Below are 14147 nucleotides of genomic sequence, written 5' to 3' on the forward strand. Positions count from 1 at the left end.
AGTTGTTAATTCTGCCACCTGGCTACTTTTAGCACCAATGCTAAATTTTACTGATACATTTGGCAATTCATTGGTCCATGTGATTCCAATGCCAGCCACTAGCTTTCTCTCATTCCCTACAATAGTGTGATAAGCACAACCATCAATGTACAGTGGGGACGGAAAGTATTCACACCCCCTTAAATTTTTCACTCTTTGTTATATTGCAGCCATTTGCTAAAATCATTTAAGTTCATTTTTTTCCTCATTAATGCACACACAGCACCCCATATTGGCAGAAAAACACAGAATTGTTGACATTTTTGCAGATTTATTAAAAAAGAAAAACTGAAATATCACATGGTCCTAAGTATTCAGACACTTTGCTCAGTATTTAGTAGAAGCACCCTTTTGATCTAATACAGCCATGAGTTTTTTTGGGAAAGATGCAACAAGTTTTTCACACCTGGATTTGGGGATCCTCTGCCATTCCTCCTTGCAGATCCTCTCCAGTTCTGTCAGGTTGGATGGTAAACGTTGGTGGACAGCCATTTTTAGGTCTCTCCAGAGATGCTCAATTGGGTTTAAGTCAGGGCTCTGGCTGGGCCATTCAAGAACAGTCACAGAGTTGTTGTGAAGCCACTCCTTCCTTATTTTAGCTGTGTGCTTAGGGTCATTGTCTTTTTGGAAGGTAAACCTTTGGCCCAGTCTGAGGTCCTGAGCACTCAGGAGAAGGTTTTCGTCCAGGATATCCCTGTACTTGGCCGCATTCATCTTTCCCACGATTGCAACCAGTCGTCCTGTCCCTGCAGCTGAAAAACACCCCCACAGCATGATGCTGCCACTACCCTGCTTCACTGTTGGGACTGTATTGGACAGGTGATGTGATTTTCTCCACACACACACACCGCTTAGAATTAAGGCCAAAAAGTTCTATCTTGGTCTCATCAGACCAGAGAATCTTATTTCTCACCATCTTGGAGTCCTTCAGGTGTTTTTTAGCAAACTCCATGTGGGCTTTCATGTGTCTTGCACTAAGGAAAGGTTTTCGTCAGGTCACTTTGCCATAAAGCCCCGACTGGTGGAGGGCTGCAGTGATGGTTGACTTTCTACAACTTTCTGCCATCTCCCGACTGCATCTCTGGAGCTCAGCCACAGTGATCTTTGGGTTCTTATTTACCTCTCTCACCAAGGCTCTTCTCCCCCGATCGCTCAGTTTGGCCGGACGGCCAGCTCTTGGAAGGGTTCTGGTCGTCCCAAACGTCTTCCATTTAAGGATTATGGAGGCCACTGTGCTCTTAGGAACCTTAAGTGCAGCAGAATTTTTTTGTAACCTTGGCCAGATCTGTGCCTTGCCACAATTCTGTCTCTGAGCTCTTCAGGCAGTTCCTTTGACCTCATAATTCTCATTTGCTCTGACATGCACTGTGAGCTGTAAGGTCTTATATAGACGGTGTGTGGCTTTCCTAATCAAGTCCAATCAGTATAATTTAACACAGCTGGACTCAAATGAAGGTGTAGAACCATCTCAAGAATGATCAGAAGAAATGGACAGCACCTGAGTTAAATATATGAGTGTCACAGCAAAGGGTCTGAATACTTAGGACCATGTGGTATTTCAGTTTTTCTTTTTTAATAAATCTGCAAAAATGTCAACAATTCTGTGTTTGTATGTCAATATGGGGTGCTGTGTGTACATTAATAAGGAAAAAAATGAACTTAAATGATTTTAGCAAATGGCTGCAATATAACAAAGAGTAAAAAATTTAAGGGGGTCTGAATACTTTCCGTCCCCACTGTATACACAGGGGAGTAGAGGACAGTAATCCTTATCATATGCTTTGTAAGGGGAAGAGATTTGTTCCTCTAAGAAATCATCTAACAGCTCTTATTTTGTTACTTTGTAAATATTGTAGAGGTTGATGTGCAGTTTCAATGATGATTTTCTCACCCTGAATGTAAATTCTAAAGTTTTGAAGGGCCCAGACTGTGGCGAGTAATGCTTTTTCACAGTCACTAAATTTTACCTATACAGGTGACAAGGACTTGCATAGGCAAAGCTTTTGTTTAAATTGTCTTGTTTTTGACATTTGGCACTGATACTGAGGTTTGTTATACCAGTTTCCAAATAGAAAGGTTTACCCCCCTCTGGATATATCAAACATGGGGCTTAGGTGAGTGTTCTTTTAAGCTCATTCACGGCCTGCTCTTGATCCTCTCCCCACATCCATGGTACATCCTTTTTGAGTAATGTCAACAGTGGTTTACTGATTTCTGCATAATTATCAATAAACTTACATGAATAATTCATCATACCCAAAAATGATCTCAGTTCACTGATATTGGTAGGTATTTTTGACTTCATCACAGCCTCCACTTTCTTCTTTTGAGGATTGAGGTCTTCAGAAGTAACCTCATGTCCTAAGAAATTTACCTTGGAATGGCACCATTGGGCTTTCTGTAATGAAATTTTAACTCCTGCCTCTCTCAACTAATAAGGAACATGTCTAATATCTTGGGTATGTTTTTCAAACGTACTACTTTTTATCAGGATATCATCCACATATGTCAAAATTTCCTCTTTCAGTGGCATCAGGCACTGAAAGTGGCATCAGGCACAGAGGAAAAACACAGCAAATTCATGTCCGGAATTAATATAACCAAATGGCGTTCTGTTCCAGGTATATTGTTCCTTACCAAATGTGAATGCCAGCTTGTACTGGTCCTCAGGACTTACCTTAACAGTCCAATATCCTTGAGCACAATCTAGTGTAGTAAAGTACTTAGCACCTTGCATCTGTACCAAGCATTGGTCAATATATAGCACGGGCCAGCCGGACATATATACTCATTTATTTAGCTGTTTGAGATCAGCACATAAACGCCTATGACCATTCGGTTTAAGGATCCCAAGTATAGGATTATTATAAGAACCGTGCACCGATCTTATAACGTCCCTTTCCATGAGATTCTTAATAATTTCCGCTAGCGAATCGTAGGAATCGTGGACTTGATGGACTTGTGTCTTTTTTCAACCTCACCTACTATGTAACTATGTAACAAGCTAGGGGAAGACGGTATTGCTTCAGTCTGAATCCTAGTGTGTGTCTGTTAGACCACAATCATAGGAATCTTTTGCAAACATACCCTTGAACTTCAAAAACACTTCTTTTAATACCTGAAGCTCAATGTCATTAGAACATAGATCAGCTAACAATATTTGCTCTTGGACCATATCCAGAAATTCTGGGAAAATCTCAGGATGACTTATTTCATAGGTTTCTTCAAGCATGTCAGTGAGGTCATGATCTGACTTATCAGTCTTTTCAGTGTACTGATGATATTCCTCTGCTCCTTGCACTTTAAGTGTATGATCAAAGATATTGGAGGAGGCTTCCTCCATCTTGCAGGTACCTTCTTCGGGATTGAAAGGATATGCTGAATTTATAGTAAACAATCCTTCTGGAGAAGAATTAAATGTTTGTTGGACTATTTGCTCTTCGGTAAGATATTGTTCAGATATTAGGCCAATAAATGCATTATGAAACCCAAAAGTATAATAATCAGAATCTAAGGCTAGACCAAGTATGGAATCCTTGGACAGAAAAACTTCATTTGGAGATCTATTATTAACGATTACTTGGGTTTTACATAAATAGATATTCACCATTGGAGTAGGATTTATGGTGATTCCTATTTGTTGCATCCTGTCTGAGAGGCATATTAATGCATCAGGATTCCTTTATTTTTGGCCTTTTTGTACCTGGATAGGTAACAGAAAATTATTAGCTCCTGGAGGAATAAAAACATCATGGGGTACTAATACACTTATGTAGTACCCCAAGTAAGTAGTATCTGAGATGATTTGAGGGCTTCATGTTCATTTATAAAACTACACGGATTTTCTTTTAATCTGGACCACAATGTGGAACTTACTAAATCCACGTGTATAGCAAAACGATGTAGTACATCGTTGCCAATGTAAATATAATACTGTGGCTCATTGATAACCAGGAATAAGTGATTGGCTATTTTACCCACAATAGTAATGGATAATATAAGTTTAGCAATAATATTATGACTGATATGCCGCATACACACGATCGGAAATGCTGCCAACAAAACTCTGATGAGAGCTTTTTGTCGGAAAATGCAACCATGTATATGCTCCATCGGTCTTTTACTGGCAGAATTCCAGTCAGCAAAAGATTGGGAGCATGTTCTCTATTTTTCGGTCGGGAAAAGTTCCTATCCGAAAATGCGTTTGTATGCAATTCGGACGCGCAAAAAATCACGCATGCTTGGAAACAATTTGACGCATGCTCGGAAGCATTGAACTTCATTTTCTCTGCTTGTCGTAGTGTTGTACGTCACCGCGTTCTTGACGGTCGAAAGTTCAGAGAACTTTTGTGTGACCGTGTGTATGCAAGGCAAGCTTGAGCGGAATTCTGTCAGAAAAAACATCCAAGTTTTTTCTGACGGAAATTCCAATCGTGTGTACGCGGCATTAAAATCATTATCCAGATCATGGGTCCAGTGATCCTGAGGGTTTGAGTACCTAATTACTTTAGGATTGGCCAACTGTTCTAGGAGATCCCTAATAATATAACCATTTTCCTGGCGTAAATCCAGTTTAGCCCTTTTAGTCCTTCCCAGGTCATTAACCTGTAAGGGAAAGAACACATCATCATTCACCTTTTCAATCCCTGTTAGGAATTGTGTATGATTACTGAACTCACTAGAGTCAGTATTTTCTGGATGTAGGTGAATGGTGAGAACGTCGACTTCCAAGCAAACATCTCTAACTCTTTCAGGGGACACACATATGGTGTTATCCTCCTGTCCACCTTTTACAGTGGAAGTCAATGTTACCTGTAAGAAGGAGACATCTGGAATTTGACTATTCCTAAGATAGATCTCAATAGAATCTGGTCTTTTACCAGTTGTGATAGGATTGGGAATGTTCATAGTTAATGGGCATTTTCACTTGGGGCCACATAACCTTATTAAAAAAATCAACAATAGGATTTAATCTCTTGAGGAGATCGATGCCAATAATTAATCGATCATAGGGCAAGTCAACTATCAATGTGGGATGACATATTGCTTTGTTCCCTAAATTGAACCCCAACCAGGCTTTTCTGATGACTTTTAGGGCAGTGCCTGAGACACTAACAAGATCAGCTGTGAACTTTTTCAGCTTATATTTTTGAGAAGATACATTTTGAATTTGTTGAAAATATGTCTGAGACAAAATAGTTACTTGGCTTTGTGTATCCAATAATGCCATGATGTGTGGTACATTATTATGCAAGCCCACTTCCAAAAAATATCTGGAATCCATTTCCTGTAAGGAACATAAATATTTTGGATGACACATAAAATTAGCTTTTGGCATAGGATGGGTTAATTTCACTTCAGGCATTTGGGTTGATTTGCTCACTTTTCCTTACTGGTAAATTCAAGGCATTTTCACAATTGGATACATTAACCTTTTCCTCACAATTTGTTATTGAACTGGGTTCTGAACAGGTATTCCCATCTCCTAAAAAAAGATTTTTGGGTTTAGTTGTAAGAGCACTGGAAAGTTTTTCCATCTGTTCTGCCAACACCCCAAACTGAGATTGCATCTGATCCATACGGTCATATAAATTACTTCTATTTTTCCAAGGAACCCCTGTGGGTGGTTTTTGGAAATTAGAAGTCTGGGGCTTTTCAGACCCATCTAATTCAGAACCATTTTGAATTTTTTCTGATCAGGCTTTTAATCTCTGTAATAAGTTTTCTGATTTCTCCCATACTGATTGAACTGTCTTCTTATAAACGATTTCTTTTTATAAGGGTTTTCATAAACTACAGGGATCTTTTTATCATCTAAATCGGGTCTAACTTTCTTCTGAACAGGAGGACTGGGGCTTTTAACCACTTCAGCATAACTTCTTCTTGGAGTTTCAAACTGTCCTTGTTCCCTTTTTATATGAGTCTCAGCTGTTACCTGAGTGGACTTTTTAAATCTATCATGGGATTAATCACTATTTTTGAGAATAGCAAAAAGGGTGGTACTCTCAGTCAATATCCAATGCAGGCTTTTCATGGGATGGTAATCCCGGGCTGGAACAAATTGTAGGTTATTTGGCAAAGCTTCATAAAGTAGTTGGGTGAATTCCTGGCATTCAAAATTGGGTTTTTTCTCAGCCAAACTTTAGGCATTTTTAAGAACTGACAAAAAATTCCCTGGGGCTTTGATTCACTCAACATTTTAAGGTAAACATGGCCCTTCTTGCAGCAGTAACTGATTTATATGGACCAAATTCAGTTTTTTATTTCTGAGAGGACTTCAGCCCATTTATCAATGCCCAGATCTTGTAGAGATTTATAAAAGAAATAGAAATATCTATGTTTTTGCTCAAATACCCATGGAATAAAATCAATTTTATGTCAGTCATTACTTCCTCATAGGTTTCTAGATGATTAATTATAGAGGGCAAACCTTTCTTGGTAAATAAACACACAGAGGCATCAAATACAAGCTGAGGGGTTTTCCTCTCATTTCTTTGGGACACACTTTTGGAATGCCTTTAAAGTGAGGTCAGCTTAAATTTTGGAAGAACATGTTCTGAATCTTCAGTGAACAAACAATCCTCTTCTTCTGTTAGGACTTTATCATCATTGACAAAATCTGAAAACTTTTCCCTAATGTTTCTTTTTACAGGGTTATGTTCATCAGACCAAGAGTCTAGAGGTAACCTGCTAACCCTTTCAGGAGCGTCTATTTTATCCCAAAGTAATCTTCCCACTGCTGGCATGTTTTTCCTGCATAAACTGCGGATGTGCCGAACTTTGTTTATCAAATTCCTTTTGAAGTTGTTTATTATCAATATATTTTATTGTTTATTAGCAATATACAGCTTCTCTCAAACATAACAATATGACAGCAATGAACTGAAACAATAAATATGTGAAAACATATAAACATGTTTTGTAAACATGCAGAGTGTGAGTCCAAAGTTCACATGTGTAAACACAGATAAATCGGTGAATGTGAAATTCAGATAAACATAAAACGAACTCCTAATGGAGTGTGTCCATATAGCATGTAACTTGTGAGTCCTCAATGCAATTGGTGATGGTGCAAACAATATAAGTCTGACTGAGAGGCTGCTGAAAAAGAAAATTTTCTCTCAAAAGAATGTAGCTGGGCACTCTTACCGGATAGGGTAAACCCACTTACCAGTGGTAGTGGGTCAGTCATGCTTGTATAGGCCGAACGCCTCAGGGTTAAGATTTGGCAGGAAAGTGGTCACTCCAAACGGGGTAGTTCCACTCCTCAGCAGTAGGAATCCAGCCGAAGTTCCGGGATTTGGATAGCTCTCCAGAAAAACATGGAACCTCCACCCAATGGGGAGCCGTCCAATAGGAAGGACCCACTTACCCGTGGTAGTGGGTCAGTCAGGCTTGTATAGGCCGAACGCCTCAGGGTTAAGAGTTGGCAGGAAGGTGGTCACTCCAAACGGGGTAGTTCCACTCCTCAGCAGTAGGAATCCAGCCGAAGTTCCGGGATACGGATAGGTCTCCAAAAAACATGGAACCTCCACCCAATACGGGAGCCAGAAGGCCCCAGTTGAAGTCCGTTGGGACAAAACACTTCGGGCTTGCTTCCCACATTGCTTTTTATCATTTTAAAACTTGTGATCACCAGCATTTTTGTACTCATCTACTATGATGTATTGCCCATCAGTGCCACCTATCAGTGCTCATCAGTGCCCATAAGTGTGACATATTAGTGCCTATTCATCAGTGCCACCTAATCGGTGCCCATAAGTGCCACCTCATCAGTGCCCATAAGTGCCACCTCATCAATGCCCACTAGTTCAGCCTATCAGTGCCCATCAGTGCTGCTTCATCAGCGCACATCAGTGAAGACGAAAAATTACTTAGTTACAGAATTTACTGACAGAAACTAAGTAAAAAAAAATATTTTTTCACAATATTTGGTCTTTTTTTTTAGTAAAAAGTAAAAAACCAGCAGTGATTAAATACCACCAAAAGAAAGCTCTATTTTTGTGAAGAAAATGATAACAATTTCATTTGGGTACAGTGTAGCATGACCGCCCAATTGTCATTCAAAGTGTGACAGAGCTGAAAGCTGAAAAATGGCCTGGGCAGGAGGGAGTGCCCTGTAGGCAAGTGGTTAAACATATCATAAAACTAGGCCATTCACTGAAACTCAAATTCGTATTGTGAGATATATATATATATATATATATATATATATATATATATATATATATATATACAGTGGGGACAGAAAGGATTCAGACCCCCTTACATTTTTCACTCTTTGTTATATTGCAGCCATTTGATAAAATCATTTAAGTTCATTTTTTTCCTCATTAATGTACACACAGCACCCCATACTGACAGAAAAACACAAAATTGTTGACATTTTTGCAGATTTATTAAAAAAGAAAAACTGAAATATCACATGGCCCTAAGTATTCAGACCCTTTGCTGTGACACTCATAGGTGCTGTCCATTTCTTCTGATCATCCTTGAGATGGTTCTACACCTTCATTTGAGTCCAGCTGTGTTTGATTATACTGATTGGTAGGGATGAGCTTCGAGAACATCTGCTGTTCGCCAGTTCGCCGAACAGTGAACAATTTGGGGTGTTCGCAGCAAATTTGAAAGCCGCGGAACACCCTTTAAAAGTCTATTGGAGAAATCAAACGTGCTAATTCTAAAGGCTTATATGCATGGTATTGTCATAAAAAGTGTTTGGGGACCTGGATCCTGCCTCAGGGGACATGTATCAATGCAAAAAAAGTTTTAAAAACGTCCGTTTTTTCGGGAGCAGTGATTTTAATAATGCTTAAAGTCAAACAATAAAAGTGTAATATTCCTTTAAATTTTGTACCTGGGGGGTGTCTATAGTATGCCTGTAAAGGGGCGCATGTTTCCCATGTTTAGAACAGTCTGACAGCAAAATGACATTTCAAAGGAAAAAAAGTCATAAAAAACTACTCGCGGCTATTAATGAATTGCCTGTCCGACAATACACATAAAAGTTCATTGATAAAAACTGCATGGGATTTCCCCACAGGGGAACCCCGAACCAAAATGAAAAAAAAAACTGGCGTGGGTGTCCCCCTAAATTCCATACCAGGCCCTTCAGGTCTGGTAAGGATATTAAGGGGAACCCCGCGCCAAAATTTAAAAAAAAAATGACGTAGGGGTCCCCCTCAAAATTCGGGTCTGGTATGGATTTTAAGGGGAACCCTGCGCCAAAATTTTAAAAAAAATTGGCGTGGGGTCCCCACAAAAATCCATACCAGACCCTTATTCGAGCACGCAACCTGGCAGGCCACAGCAAAAGAGGGGGGCGTGAGAGAACCCCCCTCCTGAACCATACCAGGCCACATGCCCTCAACATTGGGAGGGTGCTTTGGGGTAGCCCACCAAAGCACCTTGTCCCCATGTTGATGAGGACAAGGGCCTCATCCCCACGACCCTTGGCCGGTGGTTGTGGGGTCTGCAAGTGGGGGGCTTACCGGAATCTGGAAGCCCCCTTTAACAAGGGGACCCACAGATCCCCGCCCCCCCTGTGTGAAATGGTAAGGGGGTACTTTACCTACCATTTCACAAAAAAACTGTCAAAATGGCAAATTTCATGTTCATGGGCAAACTGTACAACAGTAAAGAAAAACACATGGAGCAGCACAAACGTAATCAAAATAAAGAATAGGAACACAGCACAACTACTTACTTTTTTGCAGCACTCTCCTGATCTTTCTGTACTGCTCGTGCTCCCTTAATTTGAGGTCCGACCAACGCTTCCTCAGTTGATCCTTGGATCGTCATACCCTGAAATTCTTCTGCAGACTTTTGACCACTTTCGCCATGATCTTGGCCTTTCGGACATTGGGGTTGGGGTAAGGTCCATACTTCCCGTCATAGTCTGCCCTCTTCATTATGTTGACCATCTCCAACATCTCCCCAAAGGACATATTTGAGGCCTTAAATCATCTCTTCCGGGATCAGGACGTTTTTGGTTCTGGGCTTTTCTCCTCTTCCTCGTTGCTGTAATTAGCACGCACCTGTTGTGTCTCCACCATGTGCTCTTCCCCCACTGCGTCGAACGAGAAGGGGCAGGGAATAGACTAGAAAGAACGCCAGGGGCGAGCGGAGTTTCACGCATGCGCAGTGTATATAAAGCATAACACGCGTGCGTAGTACGTACGATCATGATAACGAAGGTAAGATCTAAACTTGGGCCTATACTGCTTCTAGATTGAGGACTATATTGTAACAAAATTAGGAGACTTTAGCCTGACATTAGGGTTTGTCTTGTGTCTTGCAGATAAAATGGATGGCTTCAATGACCACAACTTCCTCCCCCTGTTCATAGACAAGTACAGGGAGCTGCCCTGTCTGTGGCAGGTAAAACACCCACAATATAATCATAAACAAAAGAGGCAGGCAGCGCTGGAGAAACTGCTGGAGTTGGTGAAGCCGGTGGTCCCCATGGCAACCATCCCCTATTTAAAAGCCAAAATTGGTGGCCTGAGGAGCACTTATCTTAGGGAGCGCAAGAAGGTCACAGATTCCCAGAGATCCGGAGCTGCAGCAGATGACGTTTATGTCCCCAGGCTGTGGTACTATGAGAGACCTTGATTTCTGTCAGACCAGACTGAAGTCAGGGAATCTCTCTCCACTCTTCCTTCCACTCTTCCTTCCACCCTATCTTCCACCCCAGCTGAGGCTTCCGATGTCCAACCTGGGACTTCCAGCCAGGAAGAAGTGGAGGAGCCCAGCTGGAGCCAGGTATAGCATTGTTCTACTTATTTCTAGTCAATTAATAAATGATGTTTATTAGATGTTATTATTGATCACTAATTGCTGATTTAATAAAGTGTTTTACATATCAATAGACAGTAGTGGGCACCAAAAATTAGGACAATAATGAAAATGCTGGGCTCAGAATGATAGTCTGTTATATTTGTTAACATTCAATTTGTAACAATCATGAGGTAAAAATTGTGTGTGATTGATGAAGAAAAAACTAAAACTATGTCCCTTTTTCATACACAGGAAGACATCAGCCAGGACGAGGCTCTGGAATGTGGCACACAGGAGGAGGCTGTGGAATGTGGCAGCCAGGAGGAGGCGGGGGTTAGTGGCAGCCAGGAGGAGGCAAGGCTAAGTGACAGCCAGGAGAAGGCCGGGCCCAGTAGGAGCCTGACAGAATCGCAGGTTCCTCCCCTCCGCCTTCCAAACAAAAGACCCAGGAAGGGGAGTAACGTGCAGGATTCAGCACTCAGGCTGATACAGGAGGCTTCTGCGTCACCCCCACTCCTGAAGAGGCCTTTGCCTGCATGGCTGCCACCAAACTGCAGGGCATGCAGGAGGGCCAACGCCTCATGTGTGAGGACCTTCTTTACAAAACACTAACTAAGGGTGTGAGTGGTGAAATCACACACAAAACCCACCTGTGTGAGTTGGACCATCCTCCTCCTCCTCCTCCTCCTGTCACAGCTCCACCACCAGAGCCACAGCGTGGAAGGAAGCGTGGAAAGAAGACCAGAGAGTGATGACCTGGGTTCAGTCTGGTCTGACAAAAGATGCAGGCTCTTGTATGACCAAAGCCTGGGGACATACATGTCATCTGCTGCTGTTCATGATCTCTTGCACTTCTGGACCAGACTGCACTCCCTTAGATAAGGACTACTCAGGCCACCAATTTTGCAGTAAAAGAATTGATGTGTGCCCTGGGGGCCAAAAGCTTCGCCAATTTCTGCTGTTTCTCCAGAATTGCCTCCCTCTTTGTTAGGTTCTGATCCCTTAATAAAGGAATTTTTGTTTCAATTATACTCGCCTATGTGTGTTTTCCTTCAAAAAGGACAGTTTGTTTGTGAGCAGGCAGGTACATTTCAAATATACAATGTGAAATTAACAAGAGACACCAACACCAAGCAAACCTCCTTGAGATTAAATAATACAAGATAATAATGGTGTTGTGGTAACTTGACACACAAAAATATTCTGGAGTAAAATAAAAAACAATAAAAAAATAAAAACACGATCAGGCTTGAAAAAAATACAAACCCCAAAAAAACACATATATCTTTTTTGTCAGATGTGACAAATCAAAATATATTGATGAAATCACGATAAATAAGAAAGAAAGAAGTTTGTGAGAAGTCTTTGTGAATATGAGCAGCAAAACAACTTCATTCTTCTAGCATTATAAAGAAGAAGAGAGTGCGCTGCATTAAACAATTTTAAACATTGCAGCCTGACGAAAGTGCTATATCCATTCAGAACGCTAATTTTACCAGACCGAGCTGTTCCGTCTCGGAATTTCTTCTGAGCATGCGTCGGAATTGTCCACACACGGTCGGAATTGACGCGATCGGATTTTGTTGTCGGAAAATTTTATAGCCTGCTCTCAAACTTTGTGTGTCGGAAAATCTGATGGAAAAAGTCCAATGGAGCCCACACACGGTCGGAATTTCCGACAACAAACTCCGATCGCACATTTTCCGTCGGAAATTCAGACCGTGTGTACAAGGCATAAGAATTCTTATCTATTTAAAAAAAATATTCATAATATTATAAACATGCTATGTCCATTTTAATATGTACCAATATATTTCTATGAATATATCCAAATAATATATTATGACTATATTTTGAAAAAATATAATAAAAATAACCAAAGATATAGGTAAAACTATTCACCCAATTAGCATATAAGTACTCTAATGTAATGTAATAACAATACCATATAACTTATTTCTAATATAAGTATTTGTACTTGATTATATAAGGTACTTTTTAAACACTGTTTAAATACGTCTCTTTCCTTATTTCAGTTAAGAAAAAAAAATAGATGTCTTTCTGTTCAGTGATATCTGAGATCTTGGATTTAACCTTATCTTTAACATAACATTAGCCAAAAACACTAGTTTTTACACCAAAGCTGATTCCTTAATTCATGACCTAGGATAATTCAAGATAAAACTCTCTAAGTCTCTTTGTGAAGGACTCTAAAAAAAAGAAAAAAAAAACATAAACTCAGCTTCAACTTTAGAAAGAGAAAAAAAATAGTTACAAAATGGCTTCTCTCATGTCCACAAAAACAATCTGATAAGCAGTGGCCTTCTATATTCTTTTAACCTCAATAGTTCTGACAAAGTTACCCTATTTTTAAAAATATTGTATTGTGTTCTTTTGCTGACCTACCAATCCTGGACACTTCCCGCCCGGCCTATAGCAGAATGACGGCCGGGTGGTGGTTCAGTTATCCTGACTGGGCATCATATGATGTCCAGCAGGATAACATGCAGGTGCGCCCCTGGGGGAGAGTCACTCTGACACACCGCATCTCCGATAGTAGTAAGGAGCCTCTGACAGAGGCTCCTCACCACGTGATCAGCTGTGACCAATCACATCATAGTGCCAATCAGTGCCCACCACAGTGCCAATCAGTGCCCATCACAGTGCCAATCAGTGTCCATCAGTAACACCTGTCAGTACCTCATCATCAGTGCTGCCCATCAGTGCCATCTATTAGTGTCCATCAGTGCCACCTGTCAGTGTCAATCAGTGCCGCCTATCAGTGCCAAATAGTGCTGACTATCAGTGCCAATCAGTGCCGCCTGTCAGTGCCCACCAGTTCCACCTGTCAGTGCCCATCAGTGCTGCATGTCAGTGCCCATCAGTGCCTCCTATCAATGCCCATCAGTGCTGCATATTAGAGCCGCTTATCAGTGCTAATCAACAGGGCTGCCAGCAGGGGAGTACAGGCAATACTCAAGTAAGGGGTCCGAGCGTCCCAAGGGGCCTGGCTGTCCAGGGCCCGCTCCACCTACAGCAGCACATGAAATTAATCTATCACCTGCACTGCCGCTAGCCTGTGCAGCGCCCGGCCGCTATAGAGCCTCCTTTCACTTTCACTAGCTGTAGAGAAGTGGAGAGAAGCATTACAAGAAGCCCTAGCCTCCGCCAGCCGCCGCCTTTTTACCTAACAATACCCCCAGCAGGTGATCACGGCCAGCACTCCTTACTCTTCCTTCCCTGCTGAGGCGGAGCCTGCTGGCTGCTGCTAGGTTGGTTTACAATGTGATTGGCTGGGACAGGGGCAGGGGGTGTGGTCAGCTTGTCAG

This window comes from Aquarana catesbeiana, linkage group LG04 (genome assembly GCF_042186555.1).
Source record: "Aquarana catesbeiana isolate 2022-GZ linkage group LG04, ASM4218655v1, whole genome shotgun sequence".
NCBI lineage: Eukaryota > Metazoa > Chordata > Amphibia > Anura > Ranidae > Aquarana > Aquarana catesbeiana.